General features: G+C 37.6%; 1 pseudogene; it reads left to right on the top strand.

The window, feature by feature from the left end:
* On the top strand, positions 1-3,961 carry LOC141617391 (rhamnogalacturonan I rhamnosyltransferase 1-like; annotated as a pseudogene).
* Positions 3,962-6,550: the final 2,589 nt, after the last annotated feature.

The following is a 6,550-nucleotide window of genomic DNA, read 5'->3' as shown; positions in this document are numbered from 1 at the left end:
CCATCAGAGACAATCTAATGATTAATACTCCCTCTATTCCGGTCATTTGTTGTCCTTTTCCATATTTGGGTGTCTCAGTCATTTGTTGTCCTTTCTATTTTAAAAATGAAGTTGATGAGTAATTTGATCATTCTCATTCAATTTGTTCCACTTGTCATTTAGTTATTGGTCTTTTCCTCTTTCCTTGGTCTTTGTGCCAAAACAAAAGGACAACAATTGACCGGGACGGAAGGAGTATTATGTAAGCTTGGAATGTGCCATGTTCTGTTATTTGTAGATGTTTTTTTAATGCTTATTATGTGCTCCTATTTTTAATGTTCTAGATTTCTTTTAGGGTGTTTCTGATATTCTTTACTTGAAAGAATTAAAGAATCATAGGTAGTATACATATTCGTAATTTGATCTCATTGTCTTGTCTTGGTAGCGAAATGTGTTAAAAAGTTCTTGATGCAGGCCATATAGCCTTTTATTCATCTATGATATTCACTATTCAAGAACTTTTAATTGCTTTTGAGTGATAATCGTATCTGGATTTTAAACTCATAAGGTTCTGTTCTTGTTGTGTTTTTTAGGGGTTTATGAGTATAGATATTAGTTGGGGGGTGGGCAGTATTGTTTTAGGGGAAATAATTACCAAGATGTGTATTTGTTGAATTAAAAAATAATTTGGCGGGCTTAGGGTAGACGAGGGCAACGAGACTTGGACTTTTAGATGTTTAGAACAAGAAACCAGCTCGATGTTTGATTGGAATTTACGGTAGTTCTTTATTGCACGCGCAGCTGAGAGTGTGTTCTGGCAATTGACGATGAGAAAGTTGTCATAATGACCCTTGGGTTTGTAATGGGTCTCAAAATGAATAAAGGTTATTCCTCTACAATGCAGGTGTGCTGGTTTTAAGTGATAATTATATGTTATAGCAGCTAAGTCATCTAGAAAAACACTAATACATAGCCTTTGAATATTGGTTTAGGACATTGTCAATGGGTAAATCTTACTGGGAAATTATAGCATGTTGACTTACATAGAGTCATAAATAATAGACCATTAGGCCATACAACCATTGAGTTGCGTCAGCTGATAACATGGGAGGATGGATTGCTGAACAATTCGGCCTTGTTTGAGGTTGTCCTTCCCTTGAATTCCTGAACCCGGCCTTTTGATCGTGTTCTATGCAGATTTGTGAAATGGTGGCAATTGCAAGATACCTTAATGTCACCCTCATAATCCCGGAGCTGGATAAAACTTCTTTTTGGGCTGATCCTAGGCATGTTATTGTCTTAATCTCTTGTATGCTGGGTAGTCTCTGGAAATTGTCTACCTATTTTCAGAACAACTGATTCATTGTTGATAATGAAAGACGTTCTAATTAAGTTACTCGATTTGGCAGTGAATTTCAAGACATATTTGATGTAGATCATTTTATTTCATCCTTAAGAGATGAGGTAAGGATCTTGAAGGAGCTCCCACCGAGGCTCAAGAAAAGGGTAGAGGCTGGAAAGGTTTATACAATGGCTCCTGTTAGTTGGTCTGATATATCTTACTATCATAATCAGGTTAGTCCTAGCAATCTAGCATATCAGGTTTTTTCTTTGTTGGTTTCACCGAGTCTCTATTACAACTCCACTTTTATTTGGTGATATCAGATCCTTCCTTTGATACAAAAGTACAAGGTTTTGGATCTAAATAGAACTGATGCCCGGCTTACGAATAATGGTCAACCTTTGGAAATCCAAAGGTTTAGATGCCGTGTTAATCTCAGTGGGTTAGGATTTACTTCACAAATAGAGGAGCTAGGAAGAAGGGTTGTTAAATTGCTGAGGCAAAGGTCACTTTTTGGTTCTTCATTTGCGATACGAGATGGACATGCTGGCATTCTCCGGTTGTACCCAAGGCTGCAATAGCGAGGAAGTGGAGGACTTGACAAGAATGAGTGCAGTGTTCTCCCCATATTTCTATTAGTCAAGCCTTAAGCTCATTGTGTATCTTCCGTTGCTCTATCATGCTTATACATTGATGACTTTCCGTCCCTTGGCAATACTAGATATGCATATCCATGGTGGAAAGAGAAAATCATTAATTCTGATCTGAAACGGAAACATGGACTATGCCCATTAACGCCAGAGGAAACAACGTTGGTGTTTAGGGCTTTGGATATTGATCCCAGTTACTAGATACCCGAAGCTGATTAGTTCATAACATATGCATTTGGTTTATCAATCATATGTATTTTGGAACTTATGATACTGTTTCATAGCTTCTCATAAGCCGTTATCGTATAATAACACAAGTGAGCAAGGAGACATTGCTCAATCCAGCAGACTTGAGATTCTTTCAGAATCATTCGTCCCAAATGGTTGCTCTAGATTACCTCGTTTCACTGGAGAGCGACATCTTCCTCCCAACTTATGATGGTAATATGGCCAAAGTTGTTGAGGGATATCGCAGGTACCACTTATTATTTTGGGTACAGATTAAATTATATATTACCGCTTCACCTTTTTCTGCCTAGAAGGAGGGGATTTAAATCGGGCATGGGGAAGGAGGGGACGTATGGTTTCTGTGAGGCACACAATCTTTGATTTTAGTGATCTTTAAAATCATATTATTATTTAAGTCTCTGTTTGAGGTTGATCTCTGAATTAGTTGACGCTGCACCGCCTCAAAATACAGTTACGGTAATCTTCAAAACCTTGTGAACTGTATTGCAAAGCAGTACCGAGGTTGACATCGACATCTACACTCTAATTGAGTGAAGGTCTAGAGGGTCAAATTTGTATACACAAGGGTCAAATTTAAAAGATAAGCTAATTTAAAAACTTAGGAAGGCTGAATTTGTACGAATAAATAACTTTCTAGGGAAGAGATAATGAAGCAAAATTTCTGATTTTTGTTTTGATCTTTTAGGTTCAGTTGTTCTGCTAACCGATGTTGTCTCATAATTCTCATTATGGATATGCTTTCTTGATTTTAATTAAGCGTTCTGTCCCTGAAGATAGTCTACCTATTTCAAGTTACATTTCCTTGTGCATTTATGTGGTGGAGACTATCTTGCCACTTGCACACGCTTACATAAAGAACGATCCAAAACCAAAGGTAGACTTTTAGCGGGGACAGAGGGAGTATCTTTCCAAATTATATGAAGAGTCATTCATGGTATTTGATGCCTTTTAGGTACCTTGGTTACAAAATGACTGTCTTATTGGACCGAAGACTGTTGGTTGATTTGATAGACAAATATACATCTAGATCACTGAGTTGGGATGAGTTCTCAGATGCTGTGAAGCAAACTCATGCACATCGCATTGGAAAATCAACTAAAAGGCTGGTCATTCCAGACCGACCGAAAGAAGAGGACTATTTCTACTATAATCCTCAAGAATGTCTCATACCCGAGGAACCGTTAAATAGCATGTGATCTATATACACAGAGCTTATTATACTTGTATTCTACTGTGACACTGTATTCCACTGGAATCTGTTAAAGAGGATCTCGGCTCAGGTTTAGAGCCCCAGTTTCAAAAACACGTTTGGTAGGACCGACCCGACCCGACCCGAGTTGGAGGAATTGGTCATGGACCATGGTTATTATAATTTTGGCTACGAAATTGGGGGAGAGCAGAAGGTGGATGGAGCATACTATACATGGCCTTGTAGTCTTCCGTTGGTTGTGGGGTGGAGTTAGATAGCCTGTTGTGTACATGTAGAGAGACTTCACATATAGATTGTTTGGTTTAATTCCTGAGCTTTTAAGGTTAGTTTGCCATCTTATCTTTTATCTTTTGATTTTTGTATTACTACTACTACTACTACATTTTCCATAGTTTTATCAGGATTTTATATTGACTCTCAAGTATTCAAATTTTGAGCAGTAACTCGAGATTCATTGTTGTATTGTTTATATACATGGAAACGTTGATGTTCCGAGTTATCCCTCAACCTTGAGTTGACGAGTTTGATTTCTGTATTTTCCCGCGAGGGGATGGGGAGATGAGTTACTGGCTATTGACGGTGAACGGTGGCCGTCGTGATTTTAAAAGATTTGATGAAAATTAGTTTTATGTTTCTGAATTGATGTGGTCCAGTGGTCCTAATACTATTGTTGATATCATGTGGGAAGGCAGCTATCTATTCTGTTTGACGTAATAACATAAAGAATACACTCATAATATCCAACTACTTCAAAGACGATTGATAAAGCTATTATTTGGTTGGCAAGTCAATCATTACTACTTCTACCTATGATTGTTGGTAGAGCATCGTAATCGGTGGCCTATTGTATTCTGTTCGATTGCGAACTACGAAGTATTTATTTCTGTAGGTCTTAAGTCTTAACCGAGAATTTGTGATTTAGTTATTTAAAACGTTTTAGAGTTTATTTATTTGGTTTGCACTCTTGAGCCTAATTTAAATTAGTCGGATGGGAAGGAATGTTAAATTGACTAAATTCCACACTTCTTAATTTAATTTAATTTAATATAGATATTCGAAGGTCTTAATATGAGATCACTAATTAAACAAAATCATTTAATTTGTTCTTATGACAACGTAATATCTTTCATCTTCTGTTATTTAAGGTTGGGACTAATATTTAAATTAATTAAAAATGAGAAATATGAAGAAATTTAAAGAGTCGAAATTTAAAGAGGGAATAGTAAGGAAATAATGGCAACTAACCAATATCGTATCCGCTTAGAATCTATATATGATGCACTGTGTTCTAAGCAAGTAATCGACTAACAAGATCCATCATGATTGGTTCAATTATGTAAAACCAAAGAACCCGGATGCGAGCTATAAGAAGAAGGAAATAAGAAGGGATAGGGAGGAAAAAGAGAAAGGGAAAGATAAGGATTAATATCTCGAGGACATAGTGAAAAAGGAGTATTATGAGAGAGAAAAAGGAGAAAATGGGGAGGTGGGGGCCGGGGGAGGTGGTTAAGGGCGCGAGGATGTTAGAGAGAAGACGAGGAGAGAAAAAGGAGCACAAGAGAGATGAAGAGGTACGGGGAAAGAGGAGAAAGAAGGGTAGGAGGAAAAAGGCGAGTACTAATAAGAAGAGAAGTGATTACAATGAGAAATTAACAAAAATTATAAATTAAATTCCACCATTTCCTAGCCATTCATTATAGGAAGATAATTGTTAAGAAGAGAATTGAGACACGAAAATAGAAGGGGGGAGAAGGAATAGGAAAGCGGATAAGGTGGATGAGAAAAGGGAGGAGGATGGGGATTAGGAAGCGGCAACGTTAAAGAGAAAAATAAAGGGGCCAAGAAGAGAACGAGGGTAAAGGGCTGAAGAATAGGGGGAAGAGAAGGAGGAAGTGATAAGGGGAGTAACACAAATAGTAGGAGGAGAATATAGATGGGGGAAGGAGAAAGGGATATAGGTCGAGAAATAGATTAAGGGGAAAGAATATGAGGTCGGGAAGGGGAATAGAAATGGAAGGATGTGAACGATAAGAGGAAAAAAAAAGAGCAAGGGAGAGAGAGGAGAAAGGGGAATTTATGGAGGATGGAGGAGGAGTACGAGGAAAAATGGGAGGAGTTAATATAAGAGAAAGTTGAGGAAAAGGGGAAATGGAGGATATATAAGAGGAGGATAAGGAAACATAGAAGGTATAAGGAAGGAGAAAGAGGAAAAGGAAGGAGGAATACTAGGTTGAAGAAGAAAACATGGTTTAGGATGCGACGACGTTGAAGAGAACATAGGGAGATAAAGGGGATGACGAAGTAAAGGGGTATGAGGAAGGTTTGGGAAAAGGAGAAGGAAGATGAGGAGTAAGGAGGGCTAAGGGGAGAAGAGCGATTAGTCTTAGGAGGAAGGAGAGGAGGAGGTGTGATGTTTACGTTACTTCGCAAAGTACAATATAATGCTAATGTCTTATGTATTCCATGTAATTGTATTCTTTAACAGTTAACCATCTAACCAAAAAGTGTAGTCATATTCGGATATTCATGCTCTCAACAAAGTCAAATACAAATTATTTATGAAAGGTTATAATTTTGTTTGCAATCGATTCAACCATCAAAATAATATAACAACAAGAGTTTCATTGTGATCGATAGTCAATATGTACAGACAACCGAACCATATCGTATATTCATGTTCCCTTCAAAGTTAGATACGAAATATTTACGAATGTGATCTTGTTTGCAATCGATTCAAACTTCCAAAAAAAATATAACGACAAGAATTTCATAGTGACCGCCCATGGAAATGCACAGAAAACCAAACAAAATCAAGAATCGCAACTATGCATTTGAAACGTAAACAATTAAAATAACTTGGGGGACGGCGCGCAACGCGCGCCGTGCAACCAACTAGTATAATATATATCTTACACCTTTTATAAAAGTGTGAGGGGATATTTACTATTCACTAATGAATAGTAACTCATCTAATGAATAGTGCTGCTTATTTGGGTTTGGGCTGGTTGTTGAGCATACTTACGGAATGAATATGGGCCTCCTCCAACTTTTACTGCTCCTTACTACCAACACTTTGGGCCTGTCGATTCCTCTCCTCCACTCATTTTCTTCTTTAGCTCT

The sequence above is a fragment of the Silene latifolia genome, chromosome X, assembly GCF_048544455.1.
Source record: "Silene latifolia isolate original U9 population chromosome X, ASM4854445v1, whole genome shotgun sequence".
In the NCBI taxonomy this organism is placed as follows: Eukaryota; Viridiplantae; Streptophyta; class Magnoliopsida; order Caryophyllales; family Caryophyllaceae; genus Silene; species Silene latifolia.
Note: the sequence above shows the minus strand (reverse complement) of the source record. Positions and strands in the feature narration are given on the sequence as shown.